We start from the raw sequence: 21,260 nt of genomic DNA on the forward strand, positions 1-21,260 counted from the left end.
CTGGATTACTGACCTCTGCCTGCCCTTGACCTGTCTTTTGCCAGCCCCCTGTTTAGTCAATAAACATCTGTGATTCGAACTGTCTGCATCTGGGTCTTATCCTGAGTTGTGATTCTCTCTCTCTCTCTCTCTCTCTCTCTCTCTCTCTCTCTCTCTCTCTCTCTCTCTCTCTCTCTCTCTCTCTCTCTCTCTCTCTAGCATTCTATCTAACATTAATCTCCCATGGAAAGGTCTTGGTTGCCCATCAGCAAGCATGCTAACTTGAAGTTGACATTCCGAGACTTTAGTCCCAGGACATTGTCTGTCTGAGACGATTTGCCAACCAATGACCTTTCAAAGGTTTGAAACCACAAGCCAGTGGACTACAGATTAGCCTACAGTTGTTAAGTAAATGTTCCCTCTGGAATCATCACCACTAAACACTGATATAAGACCACTGGGAGAGACACACAGACTATTATTAACTATATCCGTGTTGTTGTGACATGTGTAGAAGCATTATCTCAGGTATGATGTTTATCCGTAGTACGACAGTGGACAATGTGTGGTGCGGTAGTGGTCCGTCCATTGACTGCAGATGTAGGATCTTAATTTGAGCCAGTTTGCTACAGCAGGGCAAAAATTCCTTCAGCAACAGAAATGGTGAATTATTACATGGATTATAATTCATGGACATTTTTGTAGGGGTTGATGCATTTTTCATAAGAGAAAATCAAGTCTGCAATTTCAAATGGAAAATTACAAACTTCAGGATTATTTTTAAATGGCTGGTAGCCCAGTGGTTAGAGCATTGGGCAAGTAATCAAAAGCTTGCTGCATCAAAACCTTGAGCTGACCAATAAAAAAGTTGTTCTACCCCTGAGCAAGGCAGGGTGCCGTGGATGTTGATTATGGCAGCCCCCTGCACCTTTCTAATTCAGAGGGGTTGGGTTAAATGCAGAAGACCCATTTCAGTTGAAGGCATACAGGTAGGTATCCCTCAAATGTGACTCAACACCTGGATTTGGTCTTATGTAGTGAAATTGTGTTTTTTACATTGGATAAAAGTAGAGACTCAGAGCTAGCAAATGGTATATCATACACTACAGTTGAGGAACAATGGGAAAGTAATTCTGCTTTGAAAGTTGATAAACTTGTAAACTCACTTTTGAGAAAATCGCCTTTGAATGTTTTGGTGTCTAGTGAAGAGCTCTACTTAGTCTACACCCATTCAACATTATTTACACCCTCTTAAGCTTTAGCCACACCCATCTCATTTCGCTCTCGGAGCGCACACTTGACGCTCTGGCAGATGATTTGTTTACCTCTGGATAACATGAAAACAGCCTAACAAGCTCTGCTGGCAACAATTTCATTACGCTTTTTTGCAGACATTTACTGACACCGGCCATATTCAACGGGTGTTGTACACACGTTACGTAATGTTAGCTAACGTGCCAGCCAGTTAACGTTAGCTAGTTAAAGAACAATAAACAAAGTGCCAGAAATGCCACAGTGCTGGGAGATAACCACCCAGGTTCAATGTTAGCTAGCTAACATTAGGCATTAACTAGAAAAGCAAACAGCCCTGTGAAACTAATAATAATGTCCAGTACGGAGCCAGCCAGCTAATGTTAGCTAGCTAGCTAACAGTACACTTTAGCTTAAGACATATTGGGTCACAAATACACAACATGTTTTAAATGTCCTGTTTTGCAGGACAGTTTTCTTGCAACAGGATGATCCAATCAGGGCCCCACATCTGTACGTGTGTCAGTAATCTGATGGACAGTCCTCCACCAGTCTACCACTCCAATCAGAGGTATAAGAAAAGTGTTGCAAAGCGTGTAGTAGTGGTCCAAGCACACGCAGGGTGTGTTACAGTACAGTGTCGTTACTACCGAGCTTGATGTGTAGTAGTGGTTTTACGGTTGGCTCTGTGGTTGTGTGTGGTACACATGGGCCCAATAAAGACATGGAATTAGAAATTACACAAATCCTCTCCAGGGATGGAAAAGGAAGATCAGAGGGTCTGGATAGCGCATCTCTTTAATGCACCATTGCCCTTAACCACACGGTTGTGTGTTCAAGTGTGTGTGTGTCCAAGATGTGAAATCCAAGTGTTATCCATTATTCCTGAAAAGTTGCACCTGTCAAATGTTGCAATTTGCAGTATAATATAAAATGACATAACATACCATAGTTAAGTATTCTCGGTTCAATCTGTGCCCTCGCATAATCGTCCCATAAATTAATTGGTATGATGGAAATATACAGTCATAACCTAGTTTTCATTAATGCCTGTAGCTACAATGGTTAACATACTTATTATATACGTTATCCCCAGGGTGGACTATTATCATGTTGCTCATATGAAGGTCACATAGCAGGGTCATGTTAATTAGACACCAAACAGAAGACAAAGGGATGGAATCAGGGACAGACTACCTGAATGTGTCCAAAAAGTAACATTTGTTTTCATGAATACAACCCAGTTGTCTCTACATCCATCCACATGTCTGATGGTTTCTCTTTTCCAGATCATTGCACTCGCTAGCTAATTAACCCCAATATGCAGCGAAGTGGCACATGGGAGATGGAGGCCATCTGCAATCTATTCAGTCAAAATATAATCCTGAGAAATCCTAATGCGTGGTGAGCTGTTCTGGAAGAGATGCAGTATCATTAGCTATCACTATGACAGCATTTCAAGAAGTCCAAGAAGACCTTCGTGTTAACACTCAATCTCTTGCATAAAAACTCCCATCGCACAGAGCTTAAACTTTAAGAGTTTGTGAACTTGTGAAAGAGGTGTTTATTTTATACTTAGCAAATGAAAATTACAGTGGTAGATTTGAGTAAAACAAAAAAAAGCTAATCCCTTTGGGCTTGGGGGAGTACTGAGCTGGGTGAACTGTGGAGGAACAAAGAGCAAAAGGAATCACTCATTAATTGTGTTGGTTTTGTTCTTGGCCTTCTGGAACAGGCAGTGAATGTAATTAAATTAACATTCCCCCCAAAGAAGCAAATAGCGAGAAATCGCTTGTAGAACACAGTGAGCGAGAGTGAGTGAAACTATGCTCTGAGTACGCTTCAGGGTCCTGGAGGGTCCTCTGAATGCGTAGATAACATTTTACTATATATGTCTATCTGGAACAACACAGCAAAGTTCAGAGCACAATCTGCAGCCATTGTGAGAGTCACTGCAGTACTTATTGGTTTAATTCACTTATTTTACGTGACACCCTATTTGCCTTAATTTAACTAGGCAAGTCAGTTAAGAACAAATTCTTATTTACAATGACGGCTTACCCCGGCCATACCGTAACGTGGCTTGATGGAGGCTATATGGCTAACACATACATCCCATCCACCCCCCGACATCCACCCCCCACCCGATCTCCCGCCCTCCGAACCCCTCAGGGGCAGCTGAGAAAAATGAATCATTTTTCCAGGTCACTTCCCATGGTTGCTCCTTGCATCGCAGCTGACTTGGCCTACTTTAATTACAAAGTCGACCGGGGGTCAAGGGAATGGAAGGTTGCTGAGAGTCGTAGTGACATGAGGCGGTAAGTGGTCATGGCATGCTTCTTCCCCATCCTCGCCCACACACTAAAGCCTGGAGGCATTGCCTGGCGGGCTAGGAGCCTCGGAGGAGACGCAGTCCTACATATGATAGAAGCTCCAGAAGTACTGGAGAGCCTGCAGCAAGGCATGCTGCACTGACTAAATGGGCAGAGACTGACGGAGTTCAACGCTGGCTTCCATCTTGGCACATGGCTCTGTTGGGGGATGTACTGTACAGTATCTCACTGTACAGTTCATGGCCACTGACATGAGTGACTAGGTCGTTGGTTAGCGTCGTTCTACGATCTTGAGATGTATGTTATATAAAAGGCATTGGTGTCTCCTCAATTCTCTCTCAATAGTCAGCTAAATTGCTAAGTTTCTTTCCATTTAACTTGCAATACCGTAGTTAACGATCACGCTAGCAGTTTCCTTTCTACTGCTTCATAGCTCGAACAATCTAACACTCATTTAAGCGACAGACACAATACTCATGATGAAGAATATTCTTTCCAAGCCAACAAAATAGTACAGCATATATATAATTCACCAATTTATGGTGTAAATGTATGTAGTCTCAGGGAAAATATTGTCTGGATTATTTCAAATCCCATTCCATTGGTGCCCAGTTAATAAAGATACAACCTCAGGGACAGTATTTAGCTGGATGGATTGTGTATTGTCCTATACAATCCGTCTCCATCTTTGATTCTGACCCACATTATATAAGAGCCTCTGGGATTGAGGAGGATGGAGGGGAGGATGGTGAAGATGGTCCACAGTTATGAAGGCTGGTGTTGCTCCACATGCAGAAATCGTGTCATGTTCATGTATACTGTGACACAAAGCATTAATGTCATGAGCAGGCAGTCTTTGTTCAATGGCTTGTAGGTAACAGCATTGCCCGTGGACACTTTCCCCCATCCATTCCTCTGACACAGACTTGACCCTGAGATTTGTGCTGGAGAGTCATGTTTTAAACTTGACCCCACCACTGACCTGTACCAAAGCAAGCTGTATTACAGTGAACCTGTCACATCCACTTGTATACAAACTACTGCGAATTCACTGGAGGGATGCTATTCTCTCTTTAGAGTTTAGACCTCCCTCTGTTACTTTTGCTCTGACTCTTGGCCCTGGGTTTTGTGTTTTTGGCGCCACTGTGTATTACTAAAGTAGCTCTGAGAGACCATCATTCCTCTGCCCAGAAAAAGACTGCTGCATGGTGTCCATATTAGGACAGCCTCAGTCTCAGCAGGACTACTCTACTTCTGCTGTAATATAGATAAGAACAGCATGTTGTTGATACTTGATTAAAAAGGCTTTGCAAATAAGGATTGACGACCTAAATGTTCCTTTGTCCCTGCCCACCACTCTAAGATTAGCGACCCCCAGTATACGTGTACTATCTTGTCCTTTGGTCTTACTTCATTTAGGAACTTTGTGAGAAGTTACTTCATTAAGGATTAAACTTTCACTGTTTCATGCCAGCAAATCCATTGGTGGTGAACCTCCAGTTCCCCCCAGTTTAACCATAACTGATCTATAGGTGGTGAACCTCCGTTCCCCCCAGTTTAACCATAACTGATCTATAGGTGGTGAACCTCCGTTCCCCCCAGTTTAACCATAACTGATCTATAGGTGGTGAACCTCCGTTCCCCCCAGTTTAACCATAACTGATCTATAGGTGGTGAACCTCCAGTTCCCCCCAGTTTAACCATAACTGATCTATAGGTGGTGAACCTCCGTTCCCCCCAGTTTAACCATAACTGATCTATGGGTGATGAACCTCCGTTCCCCCCAGCTTAACCATAACTGATCTATGGGTGATGAACCTCCAGTTCCCCCCAGTTTAACCATAACTGATCTATGGGTGATGAACCTCCGTTCCCCCCAGCTTAAAAATAACTGATCTATGGGTGATGAACCTCCGTTCCCCCCAGCTTAACCATAACTGATCTATGGGTGATGAACCTCCGTTCCCCCCAGCTTAACCATAACTGATCTATGGGTGATGAACCTCCGTTCCCCTCAGTTTAACCATAACTGATCTATGGGTGATGAACCTCCGTTCCCCTCAGTTTAACCATAACTGATCTATAGGTGGTGAACCTCCGTTCCCCCCAGTTTAACCATAACTGATCTATGGGTGATGAACCTCCATTCCCCCCAGTTTAACCATAACTGATCTATAGGTGGTGAACCTCCAGTTCCCCCCAGTTTAACCATAACTGATCTATGGGTGATGAACCTCCGTTCCCCTCAGTTTAACCATAACTGATCTATAGGTGGTGAACCTCCGTTCCCCCCAGTTTAACCATAACTGATCTATGGGTGATGAACCTCCGTTCCCCCCAGTTTAACCATAACTGATCTATAGGTGGTGAACCTCCATTCCCCCCCAGTTTAACCATAACTGATCTATAGGTGGTGAACCTCCGTTCCCCCCAGTTTAACCATAACTGATCTATAGGTGGTGAACCTTCGTTCCCCTCAGTTTAAGTTCAACTGATCTATAGGTGGTGAACCTCCGTTCCCCCCAGTTTAACCATAACTGATCTATAGGTGGTGAACCTCCGTTCCCCCCAGTTTAACCATAACTGATCTATAGGTGGTGAACCTCCGTTCCCCCCAGTTTAACCATAACTGATCTATAGGTGGTGAACCTCCGTTCCCCTCAGTTTAACCATAACTGATCTTGGTTTGGTCTCTTTGAAGAGCTTTTGTCCAGCTATATTGAATGATCTCTTTTCTCTAACCAGAGCTTGCTTATGCTGCTTGTTTAGCATTTTAGCAATACAAACACTGACCGGATGGTAAACTTAGTGAGTCGTCTTTGTCTAGCTAGCCTCTAGAGTACTTCTCAACTGATCCAGCTATCAGATTCCATGTTGCATCCCTACTGTGTAAACCCTATTATGAAAATAACAGTTTTATGTTGGGTGGGCCTATTCTGTTAGCTTTGTTGGGATAAGATTAAACCAACTGTAATCTAACTGAACACATTGTTGGGTATCTCTCATGTGTCTGCACGTGTGGGTGGAGGGATACTAGCGAAATCAGTTCCACGTCCTGCCTTTGGGGAAATTGGGCTGTCTAGTTGCAGCTTGACTATGCTCCTGATCTTGTAAGAGGTTTGCTCTGCTGGCACCGCTATGGGTATTCAAATCCCCAGCCTGTGTCATCAGGGGGTTCAACATATTATTGCTTTTCCCAGATGTCTAAAGCGGTCATTTTGGATATCGCTCCAGAACTACAGGACATTAAGCTGAAGCTCTGGTGAGTAATGTTGAACCCCTATTGTCAATCAAACTGCAGGCATGCTGAGGCGGAGTGCGCCTCATACTTCTAATTCCAAAATCCTGCAATCTGCTGCAAAAATATTTTGGCCTAGATTTACCCAGAGGCAATGGCATGTTTTCCAAGTCAGTGGGCGACGCTACAGAGAGCTTGATTATCATCAGGAACAATAAGGGAGACTGTTGTTTGAATGGAAAGAAAACCCCAGCTGATCCTTCTGCCTTCAAGGACTGTCTGGAATACCCCATGATACACACACCTCAAGTTGAGGGAGTTTACACTTTATTTTCAAATATAGTCAAGTTTACACTTATTATTTTAAAAAGGTTTACAGTTTATTATAACAGTTCACAGCTAAGAGTTGTTTTATAAGTAGGTTTATAAAAAGCACAGGATGAATGTTCAGAGTTAACAAGTGTTTTAAAAAGGATCAAGTAAGAAGAGCTGGTGCACTGTATCCACCATGTTTATGAGAAACAGTGATATAGATTGCAGACTTAGTGCCAATGGTTTGTCCTGCTAAGTGTCAACACAATCAGTAGCATCTCCCCCCTGAGGTTTCCCGCTCTTTTGTGTCCCAGTCTGAAGTCAACGAATGGGACAGTGGGAAGAGGGAAGGGGGGGGGGGGGGGGGGGGGAGTGGTGGAGGAGCAGGAGGCACAACGCTCAATGTTCCGCATAATGGGAATGAGAGGTCCAAACCACATGATAAAGCACTCAAAGCACTGGTCTCTCCAGCCTGCTTCACGCTCTCCTGAGCAACTTGACAAGTACGAGTCAGGGGAAAGGGGGAAGGGGGGATGAGAAGGAGAGGAGGGGGAGAACAACAGAGAGAAAGAGTTACTGAGGAGGCTTGATCACTAATGTTGTGTTTTGAGTGCCCGTTGGATACGTGGCTCCGTCTCTCTCTCTCTCTCTCTCCCTCTCTCTCTCTCTCTCTCTCTCTCTCTATCTCTATCGTGCCGTGCTTCATTGTTTTCCCAGGTTGGTCATCCTACGCTTGTCTGTTCTCGGTTGGAGGATCACGAAAGAGTCTTGAATGTAAGTACTTCTTTAATTTGTTCAGGGCCATCCTTGTGGGCTATTGGAGTTTGTTTAGTTAGTGGAAGATGCTGATGCACTAAGCTTGGTCAAACACGGGGAGGTGTGTTTTCGGGGGCTCCATGTGCTTGGGCATGGGAGGCTCCTGCACGTGTACGTTGTTGTTATTCTATCTGTGGCTTCAACTCTTCGGGTCTGAATTGGACTGGGATAGACTTCTGGAGCATGGCATTGAGATGTACTTCAAATTGATTCAGATTCAGTAACACAAAGTAAATAAAAGTGCAAATACTTTGAGGTAACTATATGCAAATGTATGTCCAATACCATAGATTCAATAATACATAAACCTATTACATTGCTGATTCATTTTGCAGTACAGTTATTGAGAACATTATAACACACATTTCAATGGAAAATGTGATGTCCTACTATTGTTGCTGAAACAGGTAGGCAATTTGCTTTGCATGTTGAAACAAACATCCAAGTGATGTTAGCTTTCATGCAGAGGATATTTTTCAGATGAATTCGTATTGGGACCATAATTCCAGTCTTGCCCGACTAATGTCTAATATAATGACCCTAGTCTTTGTTTCATTGGAATAAGACTTTGGTCTATTTTGTACTCTCACAGGCAGCAGCCAGAAGGACTCTGAAAAGGGCAAATACTCTTGGAGCAATCATATCTTGTGCCTTTTTCAAGCGATTTATCTTCAGAGGTTTGCCAGAATCAAACCTCTGAATGACATGCTCACTGCTGAATTGTGTAGCAATCTAATACAATAATGTACAGGGTACATTATAGGGCAGTGCCTTCAACTGCGCTCAAGGACAAATGTTTTTCATTTTGCACTGCAGGATCATGTTGTCAGGCTTTTTCTGAGCACCTGCAACTGACCTGGGATACATTTAGTTGTACATGTTTTGCTGTTGATAGTTAACATTTACATTACGTTTAAGTCATTTAGCAGACAATCTTATCCAAAGCGACTTACTGTACAGGAGCAATTAAGGTAAGTGCCTTGCTCAAGGGCACATCATCAGATGTTTCACCTATCCGGCTTGGGGATTCGAACCAGCGGTCTTTTGGTTACTGGCCGAACGCTCGAAACCCCTAGGCTACCTAACAACAAAGGAACATCGAGACACGCAATTCTGACCTAACTTCTGGTCTTTTTTGGTAAATTATAGATGAAAGATTGACCCATTTTGAATGTTATATTGTTTTTGTGCACCTCTGAGCGATGTACTATCAATTCCCGGGGTCATTTCATGTATTTAAAAAAAAAAAAACTTTATTTGGCCAAGATAAAGCAAAGCAGTTCGACACACACAACAACACAGAGTTACACATGGAGTAAAACAAACATACAGTCAATAATACAGTAGAAAAATAAGTCTATATACGATGTGAGCAAATGAGGTGAGATAAGGGAGGTAAAGGCAAAAAAAGACCATGGTGGCAAAGTAAATACAATATAGCAAGTAAAACACTGGAATGATAAATTTGCAGTGGAAGAATGTGCAAAGTAGAAATATAAATAATGGGGTGCAAAGGCGCAAAATAAATAAATAAATAAGGTTGTTTGGGCAAAAATATAGATGGGCTATGTACAGGTGTATTAATCTGTGAGCTGCTCTGACAGCTGGTGCTTAAAGCTAGTGAGGGAGATAAGTGTTTCCAGTTTCAGGGATTTTCGTAGTTCGTTCCAGTCATTGGCAGCAGAGAACTGGAAGGAGAGACGGCCAAAGGAAGAATAGGTTTTGGGGGTGACCAGAGAGATATACCTGCTGGAGCGCATGCTACAGGTGGGTGCTGCTATGGTGACCAGCGAGCTGAGATAAGGGGGGACTTTACCTAGCAGGGTCTTGTAGATGACCTGGAGCCAGTGGGTTTGGCGACGAGTATGAAGCGAGGGCGGGCCACCGAGAGCGTGCTGGTCGTAGTGGTGGGTAGTACAGTGCCTTGCGAAAGTATTCGGCCCCCTTGAACTTTGCGACCTTTTGCCACATTTCAGGCTTCAAACATAAAGATATAAAACTGTATTTTTTTGTGAAGAATCAACAACAAGTGGGACACAATCATGAAGTGGAACGACATTTATTGGATATTTCAAACTTTTTTAACAAATCAAAAGCTGAAAAATTGGGCGTGCAAAATTATTCAGACCCCTTAAGTTAATACTTTGTAGCACCACCTTTTGCTGCGATTACAGCTGTAAGTCGCTTGGGGTATGTCTCTATCAGTTTTGCACATCGAGAGACACATTTTTTTCCCCATTCCTCCTTGCAAAACAGCTCGAGCTCAGTGAGGTTGGATGGAGAGCATTTGTGAACAGCAGTTTTCAGTTCTTTCCACAGATTCTCGATTGGATTCAGGTCTGGACTTTGACTTGGCCATTCTAACACCTGGATATGTTTATTTTTGAACCATTCCATTGTAGATTTTGCTTTACGTTTTGGATCATTGTCTTGTTGGAAGACAAATCTCCGTCCCAGACTCAGGTCTTTTGCAGACTCCATCAGGTTTTCTTCCAGAATGGTCCTGTATTTGGCTCCATCCATCTTCCCATCAATTTTAACCATCTTCCCTGTCCCTGCTGAAGAAAAGCAGGCCCAAACCATGATGCTGCCACCACCATGTTTGACAGTGGGGATGGTGTGTTCAGGGTGATGAGCTGTGTTGCTTTTACGCCAAACATAACGTTTTGTATTGTTGCCAAAAAGTTCAATTTTGGTTTCATCTGACCAGAGCACCTTCTTCCACATGTTTGGTGTGTCTCCCAGGTGGCTTGTGGCAAACTTTAAACGACACTTTTTATGGATATCTTTAAGAAATGGCTTTCTTCTTGCCACTCTTCCATAAAGGCCAGATTTGTGCAATATACGACTGATTGTTGTCCTATGGACAGAGTCTCCCACCTCAGCTGTAGATCTCTGCAGTTCATCCAGAGTGATCATGGGCCTCATGGCTGCATCTCTGATCAGTCTTCTCCTTGTATGAGCTGAAAGTTTAGAGGGACGGCCAGGTCTTGGTAGATTTGCAGTGGTCTGATACTCCTTCCATTTCAATATTATCGCTTGCACAGTGCTCCTTGGGATGTTTAAAGCTTGGGAAATCTTTTTGTATCCAAATCCGGCTTTAAACTTCTTCACAACAGTATCTCGGACCTGCCTGGTGTGTTCCTTGTTCTTCATGATGCTCTCTGCGCTTTTAACGGACCTCTGAGACTATCACAGTGCAGGTGCATTTATACGGAGACTTGATTACACACAGGTGGATTGTATTTATCATCATTAGTCATTTAGGTCAACATTGGATCATTCAGAGATCCTCACTGAACTTCTGGAGAGAGTTTGCTGCACTGAAAGTAAAGGGGCTGAATAATTTTGCACGCCCAATTTTTCAGTTTTTGATTTGTTAAAAAAAGTTTGAAATATCCAATAAATGTCGTTCCACTTCATGATTGTGTCCCACTTGTTGTTGATTCTTCACAAAAAAATACAGTTTTATATCTTTATGTTTGAAGCCTGAAATGTGGCAAAAGGTCGCAAAGTTCAAGGGGGCCGAATACTTTCGCAAGGCACTGTATATGGGGCTCCAATTTATTGAGTAGGGTATTGGAGGCTATTTTGTAAATGACATCGCCGAAGTCGATCGGTAGGATGGTCAGTTTTACAAGGGTGTGTTTGGCAGCATGAGTGAAGGATGCTTTGTTGCGAAATAGGAAGCCAATTGTAGATTTAACTTTGGATTGGAGATGTTTGATGTGAGTCTGAACCGTCCAGAGTAGTGATGCTGGACGGGCGGGCAGGTGCAGGCAGCGATCAGTTGAAGAGCATGCATTTAGTTTTACTTGTATTTTAGAGCAGTTGGAGGCAACGGAAGGAGAGTTGTATGGCATTGAAGCTCGTCTGGAGGGTTGCTAACACAGTGTCCAAAGAAGGGCCAGAAGTATATAGAATGGTGTCGTCTGCACAGAGGTGGATCAGAGACTCACCAGCAGCAAGAGCGACATCATTGATGTATTCAGAGAAGAGAGTCGGCCCAAGAATTGAACCCTGTGGCACCCCCATAGAGACTGCCAGAGGCCCGGACAACAGGCCCTCCGATTTGACACACTGAACTCTATCAGAGAAGTAGTTGGTGAACCAGGCGAGGCAATCGTTTGAGAAACTAAGGCTATCGATTCTGCCGATGAGGATGTGGTGATTGACAGAGTCGAAAGCCTTGGCCAGGTCAATGAATACGGCTGCACAGTAATGTTTCTTATCGATGGCGGTTAAGATATCATTTAGTATTTTGAGCATGGCTGAGGTGCACCCATGACCAGCTCTGAAACCAGATTGCATAGCAGAGAAGATGCGGTGGGATTCGAAATGGTCGGTAATCTGTTTGTTGACTTGGCTTTCAAAGACCTTAGAAAAGCAGGTTAGGATAGATATAGGTCTGTAGCAGTTTGGGTCAAGAGTGTCCTTGAAGAGGGGGATGACAGCAGCTGCTTTCCAATCTTTGGGAATCTCAGACGACACGAAAGAAAGGTGGAACAGGCTAGTAATAGGGGTTGCAACAATTTCGGCATATCATTTTAGAAAGAAAGGGTCCCGATTGTCTAGCCCGGCTGATTTGTAGGGGTCCAGATTTTGCAGCTCTTTCAGAACATCAGCTGACTGGATTTGGGAGAAGGAGATATGGGGAAGGCTTGGGCGAGTTGCTGTGGTGGGTACAGTGCTGTTGACCGGGGTAGGGGTAGCCAGGTGGAAAGCATGGCCAGCCGTAGAAAAATGCTTATTGAAATTCTCAATTATAGTGGATTTATCAGTGGTGACAGAGTTTCCTATCCTCAGTGCAGTGGGTAGCTGGGAGGAGGTGTTCTTATTCTCCATAGACTTTACAGTGTCCCAGAACTTTTTGGAGTTTGTGTTGCAGGAAGCAAATTTCTGCTTGAAAAATCTAGCCTTGGCTTTTTTAACTGCCTGTGTATATTGGTTTCAAACTTCCCTGAAAAGCTGCATATCACGGGGGCTGTTCGATGCTAATGCAGAACGCCATAGGATGTTTTTGTGTTAGTTAAGGGCAGTCAGGTCTGGAGAGAACCAAGGGCTATATCTGTTCCTGGTTCTACATTTCTTGAATGGGGCATGCTTATTTAAGATGGTGAGTAAGGCATTTAAAACAAATAACCAGGCATCCTCTACTGACGGGATGAGGACAAGTTTTCATGTGTATCTAAGCTATTGCCGTTCAAGCAGGCAGAAATTTGGCCGGTATGACATAGAATTGCGATAAAGCCGCTCTCAATACACTGGAAGTTAATAGGAATATAACTTTTAGATTGTGAAAACATCTATCATCTATCATTTATCAACATCTATCATGTCAGATTTCAATACTGGCCGATGTCATAACTCGGGAGGATGTCTTCTCTCGAATGAGCCTTTGATAATATTTTTGCGATATTCCTACATTGAGAAATGTGTAATTGAACAGGAGGTCCACCTAATATCGCCTATTTGTCGGCCTCTTCAGTCCAGGGCGCCTTGCATGGTTCCGTTGTGAATGTCAGACTCCACTCTGCAAGGCACATCGATCTGCAGGCTGAACATGGTGAGATTGTAGACTCTTAAATGGCCTCCAGATTGTTTAGGCGGTTTTACAGCTAACTAGCTACTCACATGATGATATTGACTTTGGTATTATTGTATGGAGTTATGTTTGCAGGCCAGCCCATAGAGAGAGTATCGCATTGTGGATTTTGTAGCCAACTTGATCTGGAACAAATTTCCACGATTTTCATGTTGCTACCAACATTATAGGAATTAGTTGTTTGGGGAGATTTTTCCTTTAGGGGTGAAGCACTTTGAAACTCCCAGGATAATGTATTCATCAATGCCTAATTGTAAATTCCACATAGAACTACAAATGAATCATAAATGTCACCGTGACCCTTTTCCACGTGGTTGTCATGTAACGGTTGTCTTCGTCGTCTGACGACGAGTATGAAATATCGGACCAATGCGCAGTGTGGTAAGTGTCCATGTTCATATTTATTTAAACTCAGAACACTAAACAAAATAACAAAGAGAATGAAACGAAACAGTTCTGTGAGGTGACATACACTAAACAGAAAATAACCACCCACAAACAAGAGTGGGAAAACAGGCTACCTAAGTACGAACGACACCTGCCTCTGATTGAGAACCATACTAGGCCAAAGAACAGAAATATAAACGCAAGAACAAAACATAGAATGCCCACCCCAACTCACACCCTGACCAACGTAAAATAGAAACATACAAAAGGAACTAAGGTCAGGACGTGAAAATTTCAAATTCAGATTTGTGAACATTTCAAAATACTTAAACTTACATGCAAAATACCTGCTGTTAACTTTTAAATGATTGGAATGAATTATCCAAAGAGAGTATAAAGATTTTCATTATCATCATCATCATTATATGCAGGATGCTTTTATCAAGTATTTCAATTCAGTGCAACTCAAGGACATTTTGAAGTGAGTTTCAGTCAAGACGACTGATGAATAATCCACATGGTGTACATACATTTAAACAATAAGGCTCGAGAGGGTGTGGTGTATGGCCAACATACTACGGCTAAGGGCTGTTCTTCTGTGCGCCTGGACACAGCCCTTAGCCGTGGTATATTGGCCATACACCACAAAACCCAGAGGTGCCTTATTGCTATTATAAACTGGTTACCAATGTAATTAGAGCAGGGCTAGACCCACCCAGTTTGTAAATATCAATAATACACATGCTTGGTGTACAGAGTGCACATCAAATAAAGAGTCCAAATTGGTGGCTACAACCCAAGTTTTAATGTTCATTATTGGTTGTTTTTCTGTGTGGCTGCTCTCTACTTTCACACGGTTCTGTCCTGGGCCCATTGTTATAGCGCGGCAGAATGTGTCCTAACATAAATATTGGATGACAAGATAAGTGTATTGGTGCAGGGGCCTGCTTCCTCCTTCCAACCCCTCATCTAAACGTATAACACCATCAGCTAGTCCCAAGGGAGTGATAAGATACATTCTGAAATATTTCTAAACACTTTGAGGTCAGGAAGGTAATATGCTCTTTGGAAACCGATGAAAGGTAGGAAAGCTGTCCGGAACTTTTTATTTACTTGTGAAAAGATGTACTTTCTTATTCAGACTTCTCAGTTGACCTCGAGCTAATGTTTGTCCTCTGAGAGAAACTGTGAAATGGGACTGCTTGGGGTCAGACATATAGATGTAGGATCTTAATTTGATCGCTGTTTTGTTGCTGAGAATTTTCCATAGCAGGAAATTCTAACTTGTAGTGTATTCAAGGTTTAAAAAGGCTTCTAAAGTTAGCAATTTCCACTTTAAAATGTCAAACTTGATTTGCCCCAATGGCAAATGTATCAACCCCAACAAAAACATAAATTACTTATAATCTACATGATAATTCACATTTCCTGTTGCTGCTGACTCAAATTAAAATTCTACACTTGTATTTATAGATTTGAATAGCTTTCAGTCTGCCCCTCGCTTCAGAAAATTCCTGATTCTAGTTGACACAGAGTTGAGGCAGTCGTGACAAAGTCAGGGAGTGACAGTTCTGGACCTGAGGCATGGAACAGAGCTGTGGTTGGTCACACTGCTGAGACTGTTAACATAGAAACACAGAGAAAGTGATGCTGTTATACAAAGGCTTTGTCTTTGTTTACTTGCCAAATAAATTCCATCAACAAATCATGGCCATCCCCCAAACAGTAAAAACAAATTGGAGAATGTATTCATATTACCTTGGTGGGAACAGAATCAGTTCAAAAAACAACATGGTCTCTTTAAAATGTCAAAATGGTGATATTTAACCTCTGTACCCAAGCTGACCTATTAGTTATATAAATGATACAGATATTCCTTTACATAGACTGCTATATGTTGTTAGTCAAAGCCTACAAGGGAAGATACCACACTGGTTCGCAGTTGTCAACAAGGCAAAGGCGAGTTCACATCGGACCACAGTAATTAGACTAAAGAGGGACTGTCCCTATTTAGTCTAATTACTGTGGTCCGGTTTTAATAAACCAACTCCCTTGTTGCCATGGTAGAAACACCACCGTTTCCAAGCAAGGCCTTGGCATGGGTGACCAGCAGTGTCTCAGATCTATTCATGGCCAGCCAGTCTCCCAAATTCCTGCTGAAAATCTATCCTCTCCCCCTGCTGTGGCTTCCAGTGTCTGGCAGCCATTCTCTGGCTCCTCCACATCACACAGTTTCCCACTTGAGTCAAGAATGCTGGAGTTTTCAATAGAACTAAAAGTGGTTTGTTTGTGAGGGCCTTTCTCTTCTACACTGTGGGGTTACTGGACTGTGTGAAGGGTGGTTTGTGTTCCGTGTGACCAGACATGACACTAGAACGTACCTCTTGGCAAAGACAGACTAGAGAAAACCAAGCAAATCCAATTTACTGTGGTGGAGGGTGGATATTTAGTTCTATTCTTCCACCCGCACCTACTCATTAAAGTTTGTAGGCTTGGGAATGAGGCAGTGGCCACCCTTTTCCAGCTCTATGCTGGAGGACAGTAGCAGTGGACATACAGTCGTAGTATAATCACCTCTGGGATGGCGTTGTGCAAACTTGTCTTTAGCTTCAATGTCATGGCTATTAAACCAGCTATGATCCTGCCACAAACAAAATGGTCAATGACTTTACCCTGAGACCGGTTTCACATCACTATCTAATGAAAGTGCGACGTCAGTCTTTGGGTATGCAGGGACATGATATGAAGCTGCTGTGGAGGTTTGTTGACTATAACACTGTTGTCACCTTCAATATATAGCAGAAATAACCTGAGATACCTTAGAGCAGAAACTGATAACTGCAAATATATTTTTGTCTTGAACGTCTTGACTTAGGCTCAGGGCAAATCATTGACCTCAGACAGTACCAGTATTAGCCTAATCTGAGTATCTGAGTTGACTTACAAGGGCCTAACGCCATCATGTATGGTTATTGTTTCTCAAGTGCACACTTGATTTGAACTGGTTGATTTTAGGCTTTGTGCCAACATGATTTTAGAAAATGTTGCATTGACAAAAGGCGCAGATGGGGTTTGTGGACACAGCTGTCGGCGTTAACTGGATATTCGATTGGATGATGTTTCCTGTCAATGGCACTGCATTTATACAACGGAGCAGTAGATTGTTTTTCAAGCTGCAGTAGGCTAGACGATAGCCCAGGATAAAAGAGAGGAGAAGCGAGAACAGAAAGAGCAGTATTGATTGTCTCCTAGCCTTTCGAAAACATATGTTTACTTCAAAAGGAAAGAAGACAATCAATGTACTTCCCTATTTCATGTTGCCTCTGTGGTGAAACTGCAGCAAGGTTACACATTTATTCTTACCAGAACTCGAGCACTGAAACATCTTAGATAACCTTCTACTTGCTTTTTGCTGCTGAAAATCTGCTGTGCTTTGTAATTATTCATTGTGTTTGTGGACCCATTTGACCCAGTCTATGGAGGGAGACCATAACAGTACATTGAAATGCAAGGTGCGTGTACACACAGCTAAACCGTGTTTAATCTCATTAATGCAGAGAGGCCACTATTGGTCCTGGGGAAATGTAATTTTGTTATGAATTTCCCCTAATCTCCACTGTGATAGAACAGGCTAAAGGGGACAGTATTATTAAATGCAAGGGCTTTGGTGGGCAGTCCTGGCATATTAGATATATAATTTCCCTGAAGGGCCTAACACCAAAGTTAATGGTCAAATAAATGGTCAATTAGTCTAAAGTAATCCATTTAGAATTCATATGGGACAGGTTACCTTAACAGGGTATATTTATGAAAATCAGGTAACACTATACATTAGGCTGCTCTTATACCCGTGTAGTAACACTGCAATTACACTAGTAACAACATTGCGGTAATGATGATCTTAACGCATACAGTATTTCAGCATTAGTACACCGGTAGAAGATTCACTTATTGCTAAACGTCACAAGAGCATCACAAGTGCAACTTAATGTAATGTTAACACACATCTAGTCCAGGGAGGGTGACACATCTAGTCCAGGGAGGGTGACACATCTAGTCCAGGGAGGGTGACACATCTAGTCCAGGGAGGGTGACAATGTGCTGACTTGATCATGCTTTCACGCCACTCGTTCCACACTATCGACTATGGACACACTCTGTTGTCTCCACAGCTCGATGCAGCAACCACTCAATGTTGTTTTCCATTCACACAATCCATTTGGACTAATTTGATATCCATCCCGTGCTTGAGCACACGCTGAGAGGAAGTGTCAAGGTTGCATTGCAAGTGCACCAATCAGAAAGCATCTTTCTTTGTTAGCGGATAACAAGTTGTGAGACAACAAAGCCACGGTGTGTCAAGGGAAGTAATGTGAAATCAGTATGTGGCCTATGGTGAATTCTGTAACGCGTTTCAAGAACAAAACATCACATTCTGTCTTGATAGAGGCTTACAATGCAACGTTTGCTGGACAAAGGCTATGCTGTAGGTGGTTTATTGATTTCGATTTTTCAATGTAAAAAGAATAGAGATAAGGTGCTTAGTTTGCCTTTATTCTGAGTCAGAATCTGTTAAAGGCCCAGTGCAGTCAGAAATGCATTATATATATATTTCCACACTATGAGGTTGGAGTAATACTGTGAAATTATGAACAATATGATAATACCCTTTTAGTTTAAGAGTTGTTTGAAAAGACCACCTGAAATTTTAGCCTGTTTTGGTGGAATGGAGTTTTGGCCTACCTGGCGACATCAACAGGCGGTAAATTAGTTTACACACTCTTAGAAAAAAAGGGTTCTGAAAGGGTTCTTCAGCTGTCCCCATAGGAGAACCCTTTTTGGTTCCAGGTAGAACTAATTTGAGTTCCTTGAACCAAAAAGGGTTATTCAAAGGGTTATCCTATGGGGACAGCCGAAAAACCTTATAGGTTCTAGATAGCATATTTTTTTCTAAGAGAATAGATCAATTAAAAGGGAGTTCCCCTCCCTACTCAGACAACTCCTAGACAGTCCTAGCTAAATTATTGCTTGAGAAATGTATCTTTGCTAAGAACCTTTTTTCGCTTCTTTTTGATCATATTAATGAGAAATATCACAGTAAGGTTTGATATTGATTTGATATTGAGATAAAACGGCTGCATTAGACCTTTCAGACTTAACTGTTCAGGGTTAAAACTATTTCAGGTGAAAGAAACCCATTGTTTGACTTCCCATTGAGATCCTTAGAACGTTTTGTTTAGTTTGGACCCTATTCAGAACTTTTGGAATGCAGAATTTAAGGAAAATTAGTCATTCGAGATTTTGATAGGATCCACGACTATAGCCTGGCTCGAGGGCGTATCAATGGATCACGCGACCTAATGGTCGCTCATCACCATTTTTAATTCCTCTGCCATAGCTACCCCATGTCCGCTCATGTAAAATGCATGACTCTGATGAATGTTCCTACGCCTTCATCTCTTAGCCCCGTTATGCATTTCTCTGCCGTCTCTCCCATCTCTCTGTCTTTGATGCCTAAAGATGATACATAACTTTCGTATTAGCGAAGAGCGAAGTGAGATATTCCAGTTCTGAGCGAGCCGAGGGTATAGACCTCTTGCTCTCTGTTTTGAAGGAGAGATAAATCACGTCTATCCCTAACGGGCCGTCACATTACACACTGCATTACTTCTAGCTCCACTGTTAGGGGAACAGCGAGGTTAGAGTGGCTGAGTTATTCATGACTTATTCATGAACTTGCATTTTTATACACCTGGATATTTTTGTGTGTGATGTTGCTAGCGAGGGCATATGGTACAGGTGGTAGCCCGCCTGGGAACTTAGTCTTTTCCCATCCATATCTTTCAAGGCATTATAACAATGTTATAAATTATTATAAGACGTGTAATAACTGTCTTATAAACCGTGTTATATCGTATATATCAGATTGGCTGAACAAACGCCCAGTGCTCACTCCCCCACACTGGATATGAGTGATGTGTTCATTAAATATAATTTCTCTTTTTAATCGTTTCATCTCTAATAACTTCAAGCGTCACAGCTTACATGGGCACTCGACAAATAGTGTCTCCGTACGATGCGTGTTAAAAAAGGATTAGCTGGCTGTCGTAATGGGTTTGGCACATCACATTTCTGCTGTAATCATAGTAAGTCATAGTGAATGCATGAAACATATACAGTATTTATGTCACTGAATTGAGGATGCAGAGGATTATAGCACATCACACCATCACAGGGTCCAAAACCTTATTTCACTCAATATGTCCTTGCCGGAGTCTAGCTAGTGTCAGTGATGGTGAGAGCGGAGAGGACGTGCTTGACAGTTTGAGTTCTCGTTGTAATATTGTTCCTATTGTGAGCAAATGGTGATGCTGTGTGACATGCCAGTGTGTATGTTTGTGTGTGTGTGCATGCATGCTTGTACCCATATGTGTGTTTGTCTGTGCACACGCACGTGTGTGTGTGTGTGTGTGTGTGTGTGTGTGTGTGTGTGTGTGTGTGTGTGTGAACTGGACTTCCCTTGTGTGACAGAGAATGACAGCTGAGTTCAGTGCCGGGCGAGGGTGTGTGTGTGTGTGTGTGTGTGTGTGTGTGAGTGAGTGTGTGTGTGTGTGTGTGTGTGTGTGTGTGTGTGTGTTTGCCAACACTTCAAGCATCACTGCAAACTGTTTTCACTGTGCAATGCACTGTTCACCGCTGGATTTGATTCAGCATCAGGACGTCTACTGAACCGTAAATTCATGATGCTAAAGATATTGATGTTGTATTTCCATTCATCTCACTAGTTCGTATCCACTGGCAGAAAGGAGAATGCAGTCATCACTTGTTATAGTCATTATTGACCTCTTAATTCGTCCCTGAGCGGTCATTTCATTCAGTTTGTGTCCAATTATTGGTTATTCCCTAGCAACCACGGCCGGACTCAGAGGAAGTCCATGAACAACATAACACAACAAAAAGAGAATGTCTAGTCCTTTCAGCTGATACATGTTCTTTCTCTCTGTGTCTTGTTGAACCACGCAGCCAGGCATACCTGTGGAACTTGGTGATTAGATCTAAAATATTGGGCCATCCCGGAAAGCATTTTCTAGGTGCCTGTGTTGAGATGCCAGATGCAAACACTGGCTGTATATATCACTACAAAGAGTAAAAAATGCTCTTTAAAGGCCCATCTGAACTCAGTTAAAGGGGCAAAAGTCACCAAGTGAAGAAATGTGTTTGGGATTTGCCTGGAGGCCATGACGCCTTAGAGCGTGATGCCCCCGAGGCAGACGCGTACTTGTATTAAAGTGCCCTCCCTTTTCTGTGAGTGCTTTGTCAACAAAGCTATACAGAGAGC

At 42.6% G+C, this 21,260-nt stretch overlaps 1 protein-coding gene across 1 annotated transcript in view; it reads left to right on the top strand.

Moving 5' to 3' along the window:
* Positions 1-7,740: 7,740 nt before the first annotated feature.
* Positions 7,741-21,260, top strand: part of LOC110527438 (E3 ubiquitin-protein ligase Midline-1) — a 57,909-nt gene continuing 44,389 nt past the window's right edge. The window contains exon 1 of the mRNA XM_021608707.2: positions 7,741-7,887. The gene's annotated coding sequence lies outside the window, so the exon portion shown is untranslated. The remainder of the gene's footprint in view (positions 7,888-21,260) is intronic.

This window comes from Oncorhynchus mykiss, chromosome 7 (assembly GCF_013265735.2).
Source record: "Oncorhynchus mykiss isolate Arlee chromosome 7, USDA_OmykA_1.1, whole genome shotgun sequence".
Taxonomy (NCBI): domain Eukaryota; kingdom Metazoa; phylum Chordata; class Actinopteri; order Salmoniformes; family Salmonidae; genus Oncorhynchus; species Oncorhynchus mykiss.